Source organism: Hordeum vulgare, chromosome 7H (assembly GCF_904849725.1).
Source record: "Hordeum vulgare subsp. vulgare chromosome 7H, MorexV3_pseudomolecules_assembly, whole genome shotgun sequence".
In the NCBI taxonomy this organism is placed as follows: Eukaryota; Viridiplantae; Streptophyta; class Magnoliopsida; order Poales; family Poaceae; genus Hordeum; species Hordeum vulgare.
Window position 1 is genome coordinate 151,634,539 of NC_058524.1, and position 7,388 is coordinate 151,641,926.

A 7,388-nucleotide genomic window follows, 5' to 3' on the forward strand; every position below is an offset into this window, starting at 1 on the left:
CGTTCTCCCTACGTATAAAACCAAAAGGTGCTTTGGATAAAAAACAAAACAAGCACCCCAAAATGCTTCAGAAAGGGCCTTCCCAAAGTACCTTTTGGTTTTTTTTACCCTGGGTAGAACACTAAAAAATGTTTGTTGTAATTTTTTAGAATGATTTCACTATTTTGCGCATTTTACTGTTCATACGGGTGCTTGGCCCTGCGAGGATAGATATTATATTTTTTGAAGCAATTATTTCTAGGATTTTTATAGACAATACAAGAGATAGCCCACTGAATAAATTACTGTCACTGTTTTGTCCATTATTTTGACATACAAAATGGGAAATCAGGGATAGTGCGCATACATGCCATAAACGAGACTACAGAACAGAAAATCCTGCCAAACATGTTCCGCATCTTGGTGAAGAACTTATAGGACGGTGGTGGTGCCCTCCAGCCAGAAGAGCTGCATCATCTCTAAGGATTCACTGGGGAGGAAACGAAGGCGATTATCTACCCTGCACATCAATAAAAAGTGAGGATTGGAGTATCTTAGCTGATGAATAGAGAAATTAGGCACAGGGAATTCCTATAAGAACATTAGAAATTGCATGGAAAATATCTAGTTCAAATATTTTCCGTACTGTTAGAGTTTTAGTTTTGGTGGCTAGATTACATCTTGAACTGAAAGCCTTTGTGTGATTAGTGCTACAGGGTAGCATTTCAGCAAATGATGTTATTCTACCTCTGGAGGGAGCAGAACCGTGGGTGTTAGTTTCGTGGACAGAATGAAACTATTTGTGATAAAAAATAAATTCCTTGCATATCTTGGCTGAACTATATGCGGCTTGTCCTTTCATTTAGTTTTGATATTCATAATGTTTATGGTTACTCTAATAACTTACCGGTGAATGGATTTTAACAATTGTAGGCTGAGTGGCAGCAATGATAGGAATGGTGCATGTTTCAAGCCGGTGGTCATTCTTTATTCAAGTGTTCTAATTTACCAAGAAAAATGATGTGCATAAAGGTGTTTTCAGCAAGGAGATAGGGCGTTACAGTAGGTGACGGAGGAGGTCTTTGATCATACTAAAAGGTGGCTTATCAAAAGCTAGTTCCTACACTTTTCCTCATTGTCTTCCATGATTTTGACTAGGTTAAGAGCTAAGCTTATGTATGCCCTTATCCTAGTGTTTGTAGTAAGGCTAGTGCCTCGAGCAGAGACGGCCCCATGTTCCTGCAAATTGTGTCGAGGTCAGGCTCAGTAGCTTCCACGAGCAGACTAGCAGGGAAGCATCATAGTCCCTAGCTTCCGCGAGCAGATTAGTAGGAAAGCATCAGATCCCTTTGTTGCACGTACCGTATGAGTGTCACTTTGGCAACCCAAGAAAGAGCAAGGGCAGCGAGACTGATATGCACGTTGTTGGCAAATGAAAGAGCACGGTATGACAACGTACAACGATCACAGCTTTAAAATAGTTTCCATTCTCTGTTACGGAGAGGCAATGATTAGTAGGTGAGATGCCCCATACTGCGTATACAGCTAATAGATACTCCTGATGCCTCTCATACCTATGTACAAGCTAGATAGTATGGCCATGAGCCCATCATGACCACGTTGGATATCAACCTCTACCATGCTATCACAGTAGTCTTGGAACAATAGTTAGCTTCTCTCCTTATATAGCTTCAAAATCATATCTCCAACCCTAGAATGTATTCATTGGCAATATCTTACAGCTAATGTTTTGGTCAACCACCCTCTGTAGACAGCTCAGCAACGCAATAACTTCGTACATAACTTGGATGCCATGTGCGTATTCAAAATGAAAGACATTCCAAGATAGTAAAAAAACATTTTTCGATAAACTAACATGAAAGGCTTTCAACCAGCTTTGAGTTAATATATCAACCTACCCACATGCTACAGCGGTACTACCTAATTGGTTGGTACTTTCAAGATGTTGCAGATGGATTGTGCAAAAGAAAATAATAAAGAAGTTGTTTTATTTGTTCTAAGACTGAAACATATGTTATCTTTGACTTTGTTTCATACGAAATTCTGGCAAATCTAAAAGACCATGAGTATGCTGCAAGCTAAGTAGTAGACTTTTATATCTAGCATTACTCGTTCCCGGCGTTCTATTCTTGGAAGCGATTATTTCTGGGTTCTTTAGAAACAAGATAAGAGATAGCACACTGAAGAAACTATTGTCACTGTTATGTCTGTTAAGCTTCATGCACTAGCCAACGCAACCAAAAGTCTGAACTTATGGAAAGGGCTAGCGCAATTCACATATACTGTAACACCCCCTCTCACGTGTGACGGGGAAGACAAGTCAACACGTGTAACCGGAAGAGAGCGACGGCACGCGAAACTCACGTATGACTCAAGAGGCCTCTACGTGGACACAAAGGGGGGCTACCAACAATTTTTTAATAAACTGCGAAAACCAGGACTTGAACTCACGTATGACTCAAGAGGCCTCTACGTGGACACAAAGGGGGGCTACCAACATTTTTTTAATAAACTGCGAAAACCAGGACTTGAACTCAAGACCTTAGCTCCAATAGCATGTTAAGCTTCATGCACTAGCCAACGCAACCAAAAGTCCGAACTTATGGAAAGGGCTAGCGCAATTCGCATATACTATAACAATGTCTAAATGATATACTCCATTAGTTTCATCCAAAAAGGGAAATCAGAGATGGTGTGCATACATGCCAGAAAGGAGACTAGAAAACAGAAAGTCATGCGGAACATGTGCTGCATCTTAGTGAAAAACTTGGCAGATGGTGGCGGTGCCCTCCAGCCAGTAGAACTGCATTATCTATGAGGACTTGCTATCTACCATGCACATCAACACAAAGTGAGGATTGGAGTATCAGAGTCGATGAATGGAGAAATTAGGCAAAGGTCATTCCGAAGAACATAATACTAGAAACTGCATGTAGAATATCTAGTTCAAATATTTTTTGCGCTATTCGAGTTTTAGTTTGGAAGGTTACATTACATCTCGAGCTGAAAGTCTTCCTGTGGTTAGTGCTACAGGATATCATTTCGACAAATGATGTTATTCTACCTAGGGAGGGCCGTGGATCATGGGTGTCAGTTTTGTGGACAAAATGAAATTATTTGATTAAAAAATTAGATTCCTCATATAGCTTGCCTAGTTACGTGTGCACTGTCCTTTCATTTAGTTTGATTTTCGTGATGTTCACGGAAACTGTAATAACTTACTGGTGAATGGGTTTTACAACTGTGGTCTGAGTGGCAGCAATGATAGAACCGATGCATGTTTCAAGCCGGTGGTTATTCTTGATTTAAGTGTTATAATTTACCAAGAAAATGTTGGGCATAAAGGTGTTTTCAGCAAGGGGCTAGGGCGTTACGACAGGTGACCGAGGCCTTTTCTACATTTCTTCTTCCATAGTTTTAATAAGGAGAGGCGATCTTAACAGTGTCTGTTTCTTTCTTTAAAATGTCAACTAAGTATCTAGCTTTCCTGGTTGCCTTGTTGGTTGTTCCTCCATGGATGGAGCTTAGCTGATGCGCTTCCTGGATAGCTGACATGAACGTAAGCAAAACTGGACCGCAAGCTTCTCTACATGTATTACTCTTGAATTAGTTAAATAATATCATAAGAAAGATAAATATGCATCCCTTTATTCAGCTTAGATTCAATACCGCAACTGTAAAGTGGTTTGCTTGAAACTAATACCAAATGTTCTGTTTACTACTACAGATAATTTATACATCCATTATTTTTTAATGTTGAACACATGCCCAAATTCAGTGTATACTTGAATGATTTGCATGTAGAACCCATTTGACACAATTTCGTAATATGGAAGTCAGTGTTTACCGAATATGGGCTATATGTAATTAACAAAGTGGCATGGTCATTGAATTAGAAGTGGAATTGATGCACACTTGAAATTAGATCTATGCACTGGGGTTCTTCAGATATTTCAGGGGGAAACAACATATGTTTCCTGAATTTGGGTTTTGGGTTCTGTTTGCTCAAGTAGAAAGGAGCAGTCTCAATGAAACATCATAATTTTGCCACCACAGCATTAGTTTACTTTATATTCACTGGGGAATAGCTTCCAGCCTTAAAAAATGTAGACTAATTTGGTACCTTACACGTTCTACTTCTCTTTATTGTAGAATAGGATAATTGTGCATATACAACTGAGGGAAACTGTTTAATCTATTTGCATACTGCAAGCTGCTGATGAGAAGATATGCTTCTCTTCATTTGACTGATGAGACCTTGATTTTGTATTGTTGTCAAATGTCAATGCAAGCTCCTTATACTATCAAACTGCAGGTTTTCGGCTTTTTATGCCCAGGTGGTACAAAGGCTCTCGGATGTATGCAAGAGCTTGGTGGACTATTTTAAATTTAGTTATAGTTTAGCTAGGACTGCATTTTAGTTTAGACAAGCTAAGTACTATGATGTGCAGTCCATCAAGTCAAAGTGAGTCTGTTGAAGTAAGGACAGGTGAACAGGTGACCATGTTGTATCATAGCTGAAAGGGGGTCGATCCATCAGTGCTAATGCACGTATCTTTTTCCACTGATACGTTGCAAGTGCAAATTCGTATGTGCTTTACTGCCTTACTGACATCTTTATGGCTTCAAAACAAAGATGACAGCCATTGTTAACATGGGGCAGGCTTGAAATATGGGTTCATTGTGCTATTCGATGTTTCTGATCCTAAACCGCTGATTCATTTATTATAGTACTCTCTCTATCGGTGATCTCAGAACAAGATCTATGCATTGTTTTCGTCCAAAAGATGTGTGCAACAATGTCCTGGCATAATAAATTCCTCTGTAATTGTTTGCAAAATTGCGCAATAAAATAGCAACGAGGACTATGGATAGTATGAAGCTAAGAGGTGGCCGAGTTGCTGATAAGCAACTAGCTAGACAGCTGAATAACTACCACAACAAGGGGGTGGCTGAGGCATGTAAAGGGGGGCAACCAACAAAGAAGAAAAGGATGGCGTAAATCACGGGATAGAACCTTACCTATAACGAAGAAGAAAAAACAGCACGAAATCGTGAGATGCGACCGCGGGCGCGGTCAGTGCGTCTTGCTCCGCGTCGGCTGCTTCTGGGAAGCCAGCTTGTAGATCCAGAACACCTGCGACAAGCGGGGTGATAGCTCAGCTCAGCTCAGCTCATCAAGCGATGAAAGGGGAGAAAGAAAACCAGATCGGAACGCTCGGGGGTGGGTGGGGGGAGGTGGGAAGGCGAGGGAACGCGTACGAGGGCTAGAACGTGAGCGGCGCCGAGGATGACGACGAAGAGTGGTACGGAGTCGAGGACGTGGGCGCCGGCCGCCGGCTGCTTCTGCGGCATCTTCTGCTGCGACGGTGAGGGAAGGTTTCTGGGGCTGGGTTTCTCCTCCCTCGCCTTCGATCGTAAGCAAACCGGGGGGGGGGGGGGGGGGGGGGGAGAAGGGGATTTTTTTTATTTTTTATTTTTGCGAATAAAGGAATTGTATAAATAAAGAGGCTATCGCTTCCGTCGGAAAACCCACCGAGGTGATATTAGGGCATCTCCAATGGTTGTAAGATAGTTGTTGGTAATTTTGACACATAGGATTTTTGATGATGTGTCATTGCAATAAATGAGGAAAGAGAACAAGGTTGTATGTAAATTAACCAACACCCTTGCACAAGCTCCAATGTAGAATGAGAGAGCACCTTATTTATTATCTCACATCTTATTGGACAAACTAGATACAACCCATTGGAGTAGTTGTATGTTAAGGTGTTGGCTGATGACATGGCATATTTTACCAACAAGCTAACCAACAAACTGTTGGAGATGCCCTTACAAAAAAGCCCTTACTGTTTATGACATTAAATTCGTAGTGTATATTAAATATTTTTTAAAATACTCATATCTTTTAAACCGTAACTTCAAATTTAACATATTATACATGGAATTTAATTAGAAAAATATGTAGAATTTAAATATGATATTATTTTATCTGTTAAACGTTTAATAAAAATACTATCTAGGGTGCAATCTTAATAAATAAGTCACTATTCGTCTTTCTTTCATACCGGTATTCATCCGGGTTGGGGATGAACACGTCAACAAAATCAGGATTAGAGATGAAACTGAAGGTTGACTGATTCTTTGTACGTATTAAATCAATGCAAGCCGTGTTAAAATAGAAGACCTGTGAAATTTTGAACTGCATTTTTGTAGGATAAGACCATCTTTATTTGTATCGTAACTATAAATTCTCAAATTATAGACATTTTTTATAAATTAAGAGCGTGTGTCGTGTGGTATTTCTTTCTCCCGTTGCAACGCATGGGCCATTTTGCTAGTTACTCAAAAAGGGGATTACATGGAACTGGATACAATCAGCTAGGAGTAGGAATATAATTAGGCGGCTGCTACCCGTAAGCCGATTGAGGTGGGTGTGGCCGTTGATCATAGGCTCGCAGTACATATACACGTCTACCTTTTCTCCCTTCTCAATCCTCGAAGGAAGCAGTGCGTAGTTGGAGCAGCAGCCTCATCTCCTCGTCTGGCCGGTAGTATAGCGTCGTCATTCGACGGTGTGCTGATCCTAGTCGCACCAGCCCGCCATCATACCACGGACAAATGTTTCAACGATGAATCTGACGGTCCGTTGATGCTCCAACGAAGCAATGCCAAGCAGCACCGAGCATGCGACAGCTCCAACGTAGCATCTCCGGCATCCGACAAAGCTCCATTGCATCAACATCACAGCTTCCACATCCCGACGAAGCTTCATTGCGACGTCGGCGGTGCCGAAAAAGCCCCAACACAGCCTAAGGAAGCTCAATTCCAGTGTCGATGAAGCTCCATTGCAGCCACGTGCGAAGCTCCAACGACCTTGTCGACGTTCAGTTCCAGTGCCAGCGAAGCTCCATTGCAACCGCACGCGGAGCTCCAACGACCTCGGCGACATTCCATTGCAGCGTCGGCGAAGCTCCAACAACCTCGGCGAAGTTCCATTGCAGCGTCGACGAAGCTCCAACAACCTCGGCGACGTTATATTTGAAGCGTCGTCGAAGCTCCAAGCCTCCAACAACCTCGACGACGTTTCATTTGAACCGTCGGCGAAGCTCCAACGGCCCAGCGCCTGGCACGCTCTATTGCAGCGCAGGTGGCGAGCTGCGCCATTGCTGCAAGTCCGAGGCGAGCTGCGCGACGTTGAGTCGTCAAGTGCTACTCTAGTGAAGGGATTGAATAGCTCCTTCATGCACGGCTGAAAACGTGGGCGTCTGTAGAATGGGGTTGATTGCAATCTCTGACGATGGCTAGATGAATGCTGATGGCAACAAACCTTCCCCTGCAACGGCACCAAAAGAATGCTGCTAGCACTCCCCGGTAACGAAACTAGA

General features: G+C 42.2%; 1 long non-coding RNA gene across 1 annotated transcript; it reads right to left on the reverse strand.

The window, feature by feature from the left end:
• Window positions 1-265: 265 nt before the first annotated feature.
• Window positions 266-5,087, reverse strand: LOC123411589. Its single transcript, XR_006613288.1, has 2 exons — window positions 5,023-5,087; window positions 266-499 (listed from the first exon to the last, which is right to left on the reverse strand). It is a non-coding gene; the product is annotated as an uncharacterized LOC123411589 (long non-coding RNA).
• Window positions 5,088-7,388: the final 2,301 nt, after the last annotated feature.